We start from the raw sequence: 13,050 nt of genomic DNA on the forward strand, positions 1-13,050 counted from the left end.
GTACTTATTAAGCAATTGCTTGCCACTCTCCATTTCTGAAAACCGGGGAAACCACTAATCTGTTTTCTATCCATATGGATTTATAGGCTTTTCTAGTATCTTATCTAAGTGGGAGGCCATACAATGTGTGAGCTTTTGTATCAAGCTTCTTGACTAGTATGATGGTTGTGATGTTGCTTTTATCATAGTATGGGTCAGTATTTAATTTATTTTTGGAATTTCTTTAAAACATTTTTATTTTATGTGTCTAAGTGTTTTGCCTGCATGTATGCCTATGTACCATGGGGATGCCTGGTATCTATGGAGGAGAAGAGACCATCAGATTCTCTGGAACTGCAGTTAAGTGAGCTGCCATGTGAGTACTGGGAACTGAACAATTGCTCTGAAAGAGCAGAAGGTACTTTAGACTGCTGACTTAGTTACTGCTGCCTGATGAAACATCATGACCAAAGCAAGTTGGGAGGAAAGAGTTTTTTTTTTTTTTTTTTGGCTTACATTATTCCTCATCAAAGGAAGTCAGGACAGAAACTCACACAGGGCAGGAACCAGGAGTCAGGAGCTGATGCAGAAGCTGTGGAGGGTGCTGCTTACTGGCATGGTCCTCATGGCTTTCTCAGCCTGCTCTCTGATAGAACCCATGGCCACCAGCCTAGGTATTGTACCACCCATAATGGGCTGGGCCCTCCCACATCAATCACCAACCAAGAAAATGCTCTATGGGTTTGCCCACAACCTGATCTTAAGGAGTAATTGTCTTAAATGAGGTTCCCTCCTCTCAGATGACTTTGGTTTGTATCAAGTTGGCATAAAACTATCCAGTACAACTGCTAAGCCACCTCTCCCTCTGCTTTGTATAAAGTTTATTTACCAATTTTAGTCCTATTTTGAGTAAGTGAATGCACTTTTCAAGGCAGCTGTAAACATATATCATCACGTGGATCCTGGGAGTTAACCCAGGTCCCCTGGAGGAGCAATCAGTGCTCTTAACTGCTGAGGCCCATGTTATTTCTTTTTTATAAACTTGAAGACACTTTGTCTTCAAATGCTATATTGTTAACTCATGTATAGCATTCCCTTGGGACTAATGCATCTATAGACATTCGTGTGCACACATTTAGTTTCCTACATGTCTTACATTCTTTCAGCGATGTTTCCAAGAGTGGAATTATTGAATCATACAGTAATTTAAGTTGAGCGTTTTGAGAAAAAACCTACACTATACTGTTCTTCACATCAATTGCACTATTTTACTGTTGTGGCAAATATTAAAAAACTGGTAACCTTTTATCCTGCCCTAGCTCCAGCACCCATAGGGCCATATGGAACAAAACATAATTAGTATTTCTCCTGGCGGCTCTCTGCTAGCCATAAACTCTCTGGTTCCATCCACCCGGTAAAATTAAGACTCAACAAACTGCAACCCAACAATCAGATTTATATGTTAAATTCTCAGTCCACAATACATCCACATAATAAACTCACAACCAATTGATAAGAATATAAACCACCCACCTAGATAAGATAAATTTGCCTACAGAAATCCATCCCTTAAGAAATATACATAACGGGATTGGGTATTTAGCTCAGTGGTAGAGTGCTTGCCTAGCACGCGCAAGGCCCTGGGTTCGGTCTCCAGCTCCGAAAAAAAGAAAAAAAAAAGAAATATACATAACTATCTTGGCAATTCAAGACCACCAGGATCTGGGTCATCCTTCTCTGTCTCCATCTTGACTACCTCTCTTTCCCCTTCTCTCCCGCCTTACAAAAGCTTTGTCTTCACCTTATTTTTTTACTGTCCAATCACGGCCTTGACCTAACTTGTGCCAGCCCTCACCTGCATATAGACATCACCCTTCATTTTACACACATAAGCAATACATAGGGGCTCCCACTTGTTTATATCTAGTTTTATAAAGAAGGAGAACCATCATCTTGGGTATAAACTAGTGTCTCAGTGGAGTCTTGGTTGTGCTTTCCTAGTGGTTGATGACAGTAAGCATCTTTTCATGTGTTTATTGGCCATGTGTATCTTCCTTAAGAAATATCTATGCAGCTTCTTTGCACATTATTTAAAGTTGGGCTGTTTAAACATTCTTTGTTCAATTCTTTATGTGTTCTCAGATCCAAGGCCCTTATTGGATGTAGCTTTGCAAGGCTGCTATGTCTTTTCAGTTTCTTGATGATGTCTCTTGGTATATAAAAGCCTTACATTTGGAGGAAGTCCAATGTATCTATTTTTGCTCTTGTTCATACATTTGGTGCCATCTAAGAATACATTGCCAAATTCAAGGTCATGAAAGTTAGTCACTGCTTCCTTCTGAGATTTTATAACATTAAATATTTTTATAAAGTTAGTACAACATGGCAAGCCTAGAAAAGTAAACAGGGAGCTAGAAAAATGACTTATAGTTTGTCTCCAACCTGACCACCAGAGTTCAATCCATGGTCCCAGTGGTGGAAGAAGAGTGCCACCCCTGCAAACTGTGATGCGTGCGTGTGCGAGTGTGTGTGTGTGTGTGTGTGTGTGTGTGTGTGTGTGTCTGTGTGTGTATGTGTGTGTGTATGTGTGTGTGTGTCTGTGTGTGTATGTTGTGTGTATGTGTGCACAAACATTCACACACATACACACACAGACACACACACAGAGTAAATAAAAATGTAAAATGTATTACTTATTAAAAGAAGAGAAAAAAGGAATACAATTTATGTACTAACGTTTTCCAGTGTTCATCTGATTCCAAACCCTTTTTGTTTTCAGTAGTTTATAATTAGAAGCTGGTCCTGGCTTCTGCTTCCTAGACATCACATTGCCCTCTTAGCATCTAATTAACGGAAATGATTAACTGATGAGCTAAGTGAGAAAAAGACAAAATAATAAGGCCAGCAAAGCTCGGAAGGCAGGCAGGTGGTCTAGTGACAAGATCCCAAGCTTCTCCACAGAAGGCTTGTAGCACTCACCAACCTTTGCTCTGATTGTACAATCTTTCCTTATAGTTTAGATCTTGAATGTGCCTCAAAGACTCCATGTTAAAGGCCTGGTCCTTGGATGACATGATGACATTATTAGAACATTATAGAGCCTTTAAGAGGTGGGATCTACACATGTAGCCCATATATATATATATATATATGTATATATATATATCCACCAAAACTAGGTAAGATTGATGAAGCTAGAAAATGCATGCTGAAAGGGACTGGATATAGATCTCTCCTGAGAGACACATCCAGAGCATGCCCAATACAGAGGTCAATGCTAGCAGCAAACCACTGAACTGAGAACAGGACCCCCTTGGGGGGAATCAGAGAAAGAATTGCAAGAGTTGAAGGAGCTTGCAATCCCATAAAAGAAACAATGCCAACCAATCAGAGCTTCCAGAGACTAAACCACTACCGAAAGACTATATACATGGACTGACCCAGGGCTGGGGTTTTAGCTCAGTGGTAGAGCGCTTACCTAGGAAGCGCAAGGCTCGGGGTTCGGTCCCCAGCTCCGAAAAAAAGAACCAAAAAAAAAAAAAAAAAAGATATTTACATGGACTGACCCAGGGCTCCAACTGCATATGTAGCCGAGAATAGCCATGTTGGGGCACTAGGGGAAGGGGAAGCCCTTGGTCCTGCCATGGTTGGACCCCCAGTGCATGGAGGTATGGGGGGGCAATAAGGGAGAAGTATGCAGGGAATATCCGTATGGGGGAGGGGAGGCGATGGGGGCTTATGGATAGGAAACCGGGAACGGGAATAACTTTTGAAATGTAAATAAAGAAATATATCTAATTTAAAAAAATAAAAAAAGAGGTGGGATATAAATGGCTTTTTCAGTCATTAGGAATGCTCCTTCGCAGGTAATTGTGGGATTGTGGTCACCACTCGTCCCTTTAATTTTGCTTCTTGTCTGTGAAGTAAATAATTTTTCTCTGTCCAATATTCCTTACCAGGAAGTGCCATTTTTACCATGAGCCCTAAAACAATGGGGCCAACTGATTAAGGACTGGGATATCTGAAACTTGGGCCAGCATAAGCCCCTTTTCTTCATTAGTTGATTTTTCAGATAGATTTATAGGAACAGAAAGTGAATACATTGCCACACGAATGGGTTTGGTTCCTTCCGTTACGTGACTATCCTTCACAGGCCACCTCCTTATTAGTAGGTTGTAAGGTAAAACTTTGAAGTGAGCAGTAGGACCCTCGAGATTCTGTTCGATAACTAAAGCCAGGCTTTGGGAATACAGAGATTCAGTTGTCTTTAGTATGGGATGATGACCTTCCTAAAGTTTCAAAGGTTGTCTGAGCCAAGTCCCAAACGTAAGCGCTTTCTTAATAGAGTCTCTTTGTGAATCAAAGAATGTTTCCTTTTTTACTTCTTACCAAATTGTTGGGATTGACACTATACAGGGTAAGCATAGGACCCGCACTGTATCCTTAGCACTCAGGTCAAAACGCATGCGCAGAATGGCTGGGAAGACACGGGCAGGCAGATCCCCAGGGCTTTCTGGTTGGCTAGCCAGCCAAGATGGTTAGTTCCAGGTCTGTGAGAGATCTTGTCTTAAAACGAGGTGGCTAAGATCTGTGGAATGATACCTGAGGTTGTATACTAGTGTGGATGTGTACTACCTCTGTCTCTGTTTCTGTTTCTGTCTCCCCCACCCTCTCTGTCACACACACACACACACACACACACACACACACACACACACACAATTAAAAACAAACAAATAAAAAACAAGTGAGACCCTAGAGGAAAGCAAGCCCCAAGCATGTATTGCAGTTTTCAGCAAGCATCTGCGCATTAGCAGAAACACACAGATTGGTTCCCGCTGTTAAACAAATAACTTGCTTTGATTGTGAGAGCATGCACTTCTGTTAATGGAGGTGAGCAAAAGACCTAATGAATGAGTAGTTCATGCTATCACAGGTACTTAGGATAAAGCTCAAATGTGGAGGCTTTTCCTAAAGGCTTGAAAGGGTTCTATTAAGCAGATACGAACATGACGATGTAGTAATGAAGCTAAAGTTCCATAACTGTTCAACCTGTTACTAACGAGTAACAGGGGTGTACAGCGTTTCTGCAATGTGTTGCTATAGCTGATTTGATGCATTCAACCATCACTTTCCGTCTCCGGCCTTCACCTGTCTCTAGCTGCTCACAAATGCTTCTCTCACCTGACATTGCAGGCTAACAACTTCATTTGGGATAACGCTTCCTATGGCAGCTGCTACAGGACATCATCTCCCAGTCCCCTCTTCATTCAACTGCTTCAATGTAGCATGTATCTATACGTTACTCCCTTAAGACTCTGCTGCACCCAAGTCTCTTATCAGGTCGGCCTTGCCATTCTCCTGGCATGGCTGTCTGCTCCCTCACTTCTAAGCAGTATATCCTGAAACCTCCATTGGCAATGCGGTTTCCTGTCTGGCACTAAGTGTACCTTCCTTTTCTCACCCATGACATTTCTAGCCACAGTCCTCCCTAATTCTTTCTGCTCCTGTGACACTTTGTAGGTAATCACAACAGAAAGAGTTAGATGTAATTACTGGCTATTTTTATAAAATGAAGTGTGGCTTGTCCCTGCTCTATTCTAGGTATATTCCAACTGCATAATTGACGGTGATCTTCAGTGAAAGCGCCCTTCCATTGTGGGAGGCTGGATACGACTAACATTAGCATTCACTCTTACCCACCTTTTAATGACAGGTCAGCTGTCATAGCAGGCATTTGACAATGCCAGTGAATTAGACTAAAGTCTTTTGAGAGCTGTGGTGACTTCCTTAATTGTGCTAAGAGACAGTGGCTCCATCCGGAGTGCGGCTATAACTGAGAGTCACTGCTGTAGTGCCGTCTCTCTCTATTTTCATTGTGGAAAAGCAAACATTCCTTGACCTCATCCTCAAATTTTGTAGCTACATCCTCTTTGGAGCTTTAATTAATTATTGCTCTATTTCATGAAACTCCCCAGTATCAAAATTTAATCAGGTACCCAGTTATAAAGTGAATTTTGTTAACTAGTCTTTAGTTGCTTAAAATATGCATTTAAAAATGTTAATCTCTTCCAGTGCTCAGCAGGCAGAGACAGGCGAATCTCTGAGTTTGAGGCCAACCTGCTTTACATAGCAAATGTTAAGCCAGGCAGGGCATTGGACATTATGTGAAAGACAGATTGAAAGTCCAAGGTAAAACTGAACTAGACCCTGTCTCAAATGACAACTAAAATGCATGGGTTCATCTGTCACTTTTGCTAATTGCAGGTCTTTGTGATACCATGAAAGCTTTCTGTGAAATTCTCTTTCTGTTTGGGAGAATTGTGGGAAAGGCTTTCATTTTAATTCTATTTGAACATGTGAAATGGCTCACAGTCAAGATAACCTCTATGTGTGTATAGGCATATAAGCATATGGGGGGGGCTTTATTTAGCCTTGTTCCCCTAAAATAGTAGAAAGAACTCACACTGGGGAGGTTTCCTGAAAACTGCATGTGGGAAGACCTACTATTGCATGATCTTTTTAGCACACAGGACAGGGCAGAGTGAGGTGAAGTGCATGTGTGAACACAGTTGGTCCTTTACCCAATTCACAGGTCTGTAGCACACTGCCACCAGAAATCTTGAATGGATATACAAAACTCTTCAGTTGGCCCATATGTAAGAATATATGCTGGGTATAAAACCTGGAAATGTGAAACACAAGAAAGTTGTCAGTGGTGACAGATAATTCCCAAGTCCTGTAAAAATTTCTCACATAGAGAACTATGTCAGGAATGTTTATGAAGTGTTTGAAACAAAGTAATTAATTTGTGTAGTATGTTCCAGAAAATAGATAGCCTAAAGAAAAGCAGATCTCTTGACTACCACTTTCTAATTTCACTTTTGGAAATAAACATTAAGGTATTATAATTATCTGTTTTGTTAGGCAATAGTAGATGAGTAATAGGTTCTGTCATTTTAAATCAAATCAGATAATACATTTTTGTTTTGAACCATGTTGGACCCATGGGGGATGTATACACTGTATCTTTTGACATTTTTGAAGTAGACTTTTATGTCTTTTTAAAATTTTTGTGTGTATTTTCTTTAAAAAAGATTCTGTGCTTTTAAAAGAGAGAGAGTTCACTGTTTCAATTTATAGGCTAGCATATGTTATTTCTTTTAGTTACTGACATAATGTCTGAAAATATACAATTACAAGCATAATCATATCAAAATATCACACACTGCCAAAACTTTAAATTTTATGTCATGATTATCATGTGCTTACAACCAATGATAAATTTTCCTCATATATCACTTTTCTTGCTTATAGCAACAATTTGTTATAACTTTTATTTTGATCATAATTTGTTCTTTACCAGTCACATCAGACGATGTATAAAGGTGTGAGTTGGGTCTCTGCTCCTCTCTGTTCCAGAGGCAGCTGCATCTTCTTGTGTAGTGCCAAGCTCGTTCCATAGATAAGATGGTGGAGGGTGGTGTGAATGGATTTGGCAGTATTGGGCACCTGGTTACCAGAGCTGTCTTTTGCTCTGCATCTGGCAAAGTGGAGATTGTTGCCATCAACGACCCCTTCATTGACCTCAACTACATGGTCTACATGTTCCTGTATGACTTTACCCATGGCAAGTTTAACAACACAGTCAAGGTTGAGAATGGGAGGCTTGTCATAAATGGAAAACCCATCACCATCTTTCAGGAGTGAGATTCTGTTAACATCAAATGAGGTGATGCTGGTGTTGAGTATGTCATGGAGTCTACTAGAGTCTTCACCACCATGGAGAAGGCTTGAGCCCACTTGAAGGGTGGGCCAAAAGGGTCATCATCTCTGCCCCTTCTGCTGATGCCTCCATGTACATGATGGGAGAAATATGATAACTAACTTAAGATTGTCAGCAATAAGGGGCTGGAGAGATGGCTCAGGGGTTAAGAGCACTGACTGCTCTTCCAGAGGTCCTGAGTTCAAATCCCAGCAACCACATGGTGGCTCACAACCATCTGTAATGGGATCCGATGCCCTCTTCTGGTGTGTCTGAAGATAGCATAAAATAAATAAATCTTAAAAAAAAATACTGTCAGCAATGTATTCTGTACCACCAACTGTTTAGCCCCTGCCCAAGGTCATCCATGACAACTCTGGTATCCTGGAAGGGCTCATGACCACAGTCCATGTCAACACTGCCACTACAAAATTGTGGATGGCCCCTTTGGAAAACTGTGGTGTGATGGCTGTGGGGAAGCCTAGAACATCATCCTTGTATCCACTGGTGCTGCCAAGGCTGTGGGCGAGGTCATCCTAGAGCTGAAAGGGAAACTCACTAGCATGGCCTTTTGTGTTCCTATCCCCAGTGTATCCATTCTGGATCTGACATGCTGCCTGGAGAAACCTGCCAAGTATGATGACATCAAGAAGGTGGTGAAACAGGCATCCAAGGGCCCACTAACGGGCATCTTGGGCTACACTGAGGACCAGGTTGTCTCCTGTGACTTCAATAGCAACTCCCACTCTTCCACCTTTGATGCTGGGGCTGGCATTGCTCTCAGTGACAGCTTTGTAAAGCTCATTTCCTGGCATGACAATGAATACAGCAGCAGGGTGGTGAACCTCATGGCCTCCATGGCGTCCAAGGAGTAAGAGGCCCTGGGCAACCCACCCCACCCCAGCAAGGACACTGATAGCAAGAAAGAGGCCTCGGTTGCTGGGGAGTCCCTGCCCTCAACACTGAACATCTTCACAATTTCCATCCCAGATCCCCATAATAACAGAAGGGGTCTAGGGAGCCCTACTCTCTTGAATACCATCAATAAAGTTTGCTGGACACCCACTCCCCAAAAAAAGATGTGAGTTGCCTCTAACAAGATCATCAGCTGTAACAAAAGCCTCAGCTATACACAGAGGAGTTATGGGGGAGACAGCCCAGAGAGGAGCTTGTAAGACAAACTCAATGCAGACTTAGGACAACTAAGACAGAATACAAACACGACTGCTCAGTTTTTGAACTTTGCAGGATAAAAATTTTCCACAGTTGCGGACACACATATTACTAATGTTTAAGGCAGAACTTTACCAGATGACTTGGCAGTGAATTGGGTGTAACAGTCTGTTAAAAATTGACTTTAACAAAGCGAGAAGAATCAAACTGTAGCAAGTAACCAAGCTGGCATTCCAGTCACTATGGACAACTTATACTTTGATGTATCCTTACTACAGAACAGTGTTACCCTGACACTCAAGCAATGACCTGGTGGAGATAACAGCACTATAAAGGCAAACATTGTGGTCCAAGGAAATAGCAATATGGCAATGATGGGGGAGGGGCTTCTGAGCCCCAGAATTAAAGGGGATTCTGGGGTTCTCTGGTAGTTTTTGTCTGAGGTGTTTTTTTTCTTTCGTGAGCTATTTGGAAATTAGAGATTTTTTACTATGTTCCAAATTATATTGTGTCTAGTCTCAAAAATGAACTGATATAGGTCAAGATTTTTAAATTGCTCATAGAAAACTAAGGAATAAATGAAACAGAAGGCAGATTGTTTACATACATTTTTCCTTCAATGGCATTTCCCTTGTATGAATAGTCAAGTCAGCCGCATGCATGACTACAATGTATCTATTTTTCCATCACAATGGCCCACTCTTTCCTGCAGGCAGAGGTTTGTGTCACACCTTAGATTTGATGTTCAAGGCTACATTTCTGTCTCCTGCTTCAAGCCATTTGTAACATCTTTGGTTTGGAATTAGATGAAACTGCAAATACTTTTCTGAGAGCATTTACCTCCTAAAAGCCAATTCTATTGTAAAGTAAGATTTGTTTTGTTCTGTTTTTGATACGTTCAGGTTTTTTTCTTTTTTGTTTTTAAAACAAAGATGCTAATTGGCATTAATGATTCCTGGATGTAGTAAAAATGATTTTTGGATTGTGGAAAACATTTAGAGGTTTTTAAAAATGAGGTGACAGGTGGTAGGATTATCATTTCTGAGTGAACAAGGTGTAGGACACAGCACTATCTCAAAAATGGAAGACCCATACCAGAGGCCAAGAAGCAGCCTGATAAGAAGAACCTGGCAACATCTTCTGATGTTTTCTTCAGTGCCATGCCCTTGTGCATTGCAACAGGATTAAAAATAGCCATGGTACAGACAAAAGAAAAAGAGATGGCCTATAATTGATGTAACAAGTTGAGAATTTCATAAGTGTTCATGTGGTACTGAAATTGTAGGCAGGATTTGGCATTTGCCCAGTCTGCAGGTAGGCTGGAGGATCATGATGGATATGGTTTGTTCGCTGAGAAGGAAACAACCATATTAAAATATGGCCACACTTGGTCCTTCTTTGCTTCCATGTCTCAGACTTGATTTCACAATGTTTCCTCCATGACTTCCCATCACAGTATCAGTAACCGCCTATATTACACTCAAAACTTGTCTAGTTTTATTTCAACTTGTCCCAGCTATGGTTTTCTGAAAAGAGGGAACTTTATTTTAGGAAATGTGTTCAGGAGACTGGGCTGTAAGCAGACAAGCCTGTAGAGCATTTTCTTACTGGGCTCAGCCCATTGTGGGTGGTGACATCGCTAGGCTGGTGGTCCTGAGTTCTTTAAGAACCACATGATCATTTCATTAGATGCTGAGAAAGCATTTTACAAAATTTAACACCCCTTCATGATAAAAGTCCTGGAAAGAATAGGAATTCAAGGCCCATACCTAAACATAGTAAAAGCCATATACAGCAAACCAGTTGCTAACATTAAACTAAATGGAGAGAAACTTGAAGCAATCCCACTAAAATCAGGGACTAAACAAGGCTGCCCACTCTCTCCCTACTTATTCAATATAGTTCTTGAAGTTCTAGCCAGAGCAATCAGACAACAAAAGGAGGTCCAGGGGATACAGATTGGAAAAGAAGAAGTCAAAATATCACTATTTGCAGATGATATGATAGTATATTTAAATGATCCCAAAAGTTCCACCAGAGAACTACTAAAGCTGATAAACAACTTCAGCAAAGTGGCTGGGTATAAAATTAACTCAAATAAATCAGTAGCCTTCCTCTACACAAAAGAGAAACAAGCCGAGAAAGAAATTAGGGAAATGACATCCTTCATAATAGACCCAAACAATATAAAGTACCTCGGTGTGACTTTAACCAAGCAAATAAAAGATTTGTACAATAAGAACTTCAAGACACTGAAGAAAGAACTTGAAGAAGACCTCAGAAGATGGAAAGATCTCCCATGCTCATGGATTGGTAGGATTAATATAGTAAAAATGGCCATTTTACCAAAAGCGATCTACAGATTCAATGCAATCCCCATCAAAATACCAATCCAATTCTTCAAAGAGTTAGACAGAACAATTTGCAAATTCATCTGGAATAACAAAAAACTCAGGATAGCTAAAACTATTCTCAACAATAAAAGGACTTCAGGGGGAATCACTATCCCTGAACTCAAGCAATATTACAGAGCAATAGTGATAAAAACTGCATGGTATTGGTACAGAGACAGACAGATAGACCAATGGAATAGAATTGAAGACCCAGAAATGAACCCACACACCTATGGGCACCTGATTTTTGACAAAGGAGCCAAAACCATTCAATGGAAAAAAGATAGCATTTTCAGCAAATGGTGCTGGTTCAACCGGAGGTCAACATGTAGAAGAATGCAGATCGATCCATGCTTATCACCCTGTACAAAGCTTAAGTCCAAGTGGATCAAGGACCTCCACATCAAACCAGATACACTCAAACTAATAGAAGAAAAACTAGGGCAGCATCTTGAACACATGGGCACTGGAAAAAAAATTCCTAAACAAAACACCAATGGCTTATGCTCTAAGATCAAGAATCGACAAATGGGATCTCATAAAACTGCAAAGCTTCTGTAAGGCAAAGGACACTGTGGTTAGGACAAAACAGCAACCAACAGCTTGGGAAAAAGATCTTTACCAATCCTACAATAGATAGAGGGCTTATATCCAAAATATACAACGAACTCAAGAAGTTAGACCACAGGGAGACAAATAACCCTATTAAAAAATGGGGTTCAGAGCTAAACAAAGAATTCACAGCTGAGGAATGCCGAATGGCTGAGAAACACCTAAAGAAATGTTCAACATCTTTAGTCATAAGGGAAATGCAAATCAAAACAACCCTGAGATTTCACCTCACACCAGTGAGAATGGCTAAGATCAAAAACTCAGGGGACAACAAATGCTGGCGAGCATGTGGAGAAAGAGGAACCCTCCTCCATTGTTGGTGGGATTGCAGACTGGTAAAACCATTCTGGAAATCAGTCTGGAGGTTCCTCAGAAAATTGGACATTGAACTACCTGAGGATCCAGCTATACCTCTCTTGGGCATATACCTACAAGATGCCCCGACATATAAAAAAGACACATGCTCCACTATGTTCATAGCAGCCTTATTTATAATAGCCAGAAGCTGGAAAGACCCCAGATGCCCTTCAACAGAGGAATGGATACAGAAAATGTGGTACATCTACACAATGGAATATTACTCAGCTATCAAAAACAATGCCTTTATGAAATTCATAGACAAGTGGTTGGAACTGGAAAATATCATCCTGAGTGAGGTAACCCAATCACAGAAAAACACACATGGTATGCACTCATTGATAAGTGGCTATTAGCCCAAATGCTTGAATTACCCTAGACGCCTAGAACACATGAAACTCAAGACAGATGATCAAAATGTGAATGCTTCACTCCTTCTTTAAAAGGGGAACAAGAATACCCTTGGCAGGGAATAGAGAGGCAAAGATTAAAACAGAGACAGAAGGAACACCCATTCAGAGCCTGCCCCACATGTGGCCCATACATATATAGCCACCCAATTAGACAAGATGGATGAAGCAAAGAAGTGCAGGCAGACAGGAGCCGGATGTAGATCGCTCCTGAGAGACACAGCCAGAATACAGCAAATACAGAGGCGAATGCCAGCAGCAAACCACTGAACTGAGAATAGGACCCCCGTTGAAGGAATCAGAGAAAGAACTGGAAGAGCTTGAAGGGGCTCGAGACCCCTTATGAACAACAATGCCAAGC

General features: G+C 41.0%; 1 pseudogene; it reads left to right on the top strand.

The window, feature by feature from the left end:
* Positions 1-7,357: 7,357 nt before the first annotated feature.
* Positions 7,358-8,804, top strand: Gapdh-ps35 (Glyceraldehyde-3-phosphate dehydrogenase, pseudogene 35; annotated as a pseudogene).
* Positions 8,805-13,050: the final 4,246 nt, after the last annotated feature.

The sequence above is a fragment of the Rattus norvegicus genome, chromosome 7 (genome assembly GCF_036323735.1).
Source record: "Rattus norvegicus strain BN/NHsdMcwi chromosome 7, GRCr8, whole genome shotgun sequence".
Lineage (NCBI taxonomy): Eukaryota > Metazoa > Chordata > Mammalia > Rodentia > Muridae > Rattus > Rattus norvegicus.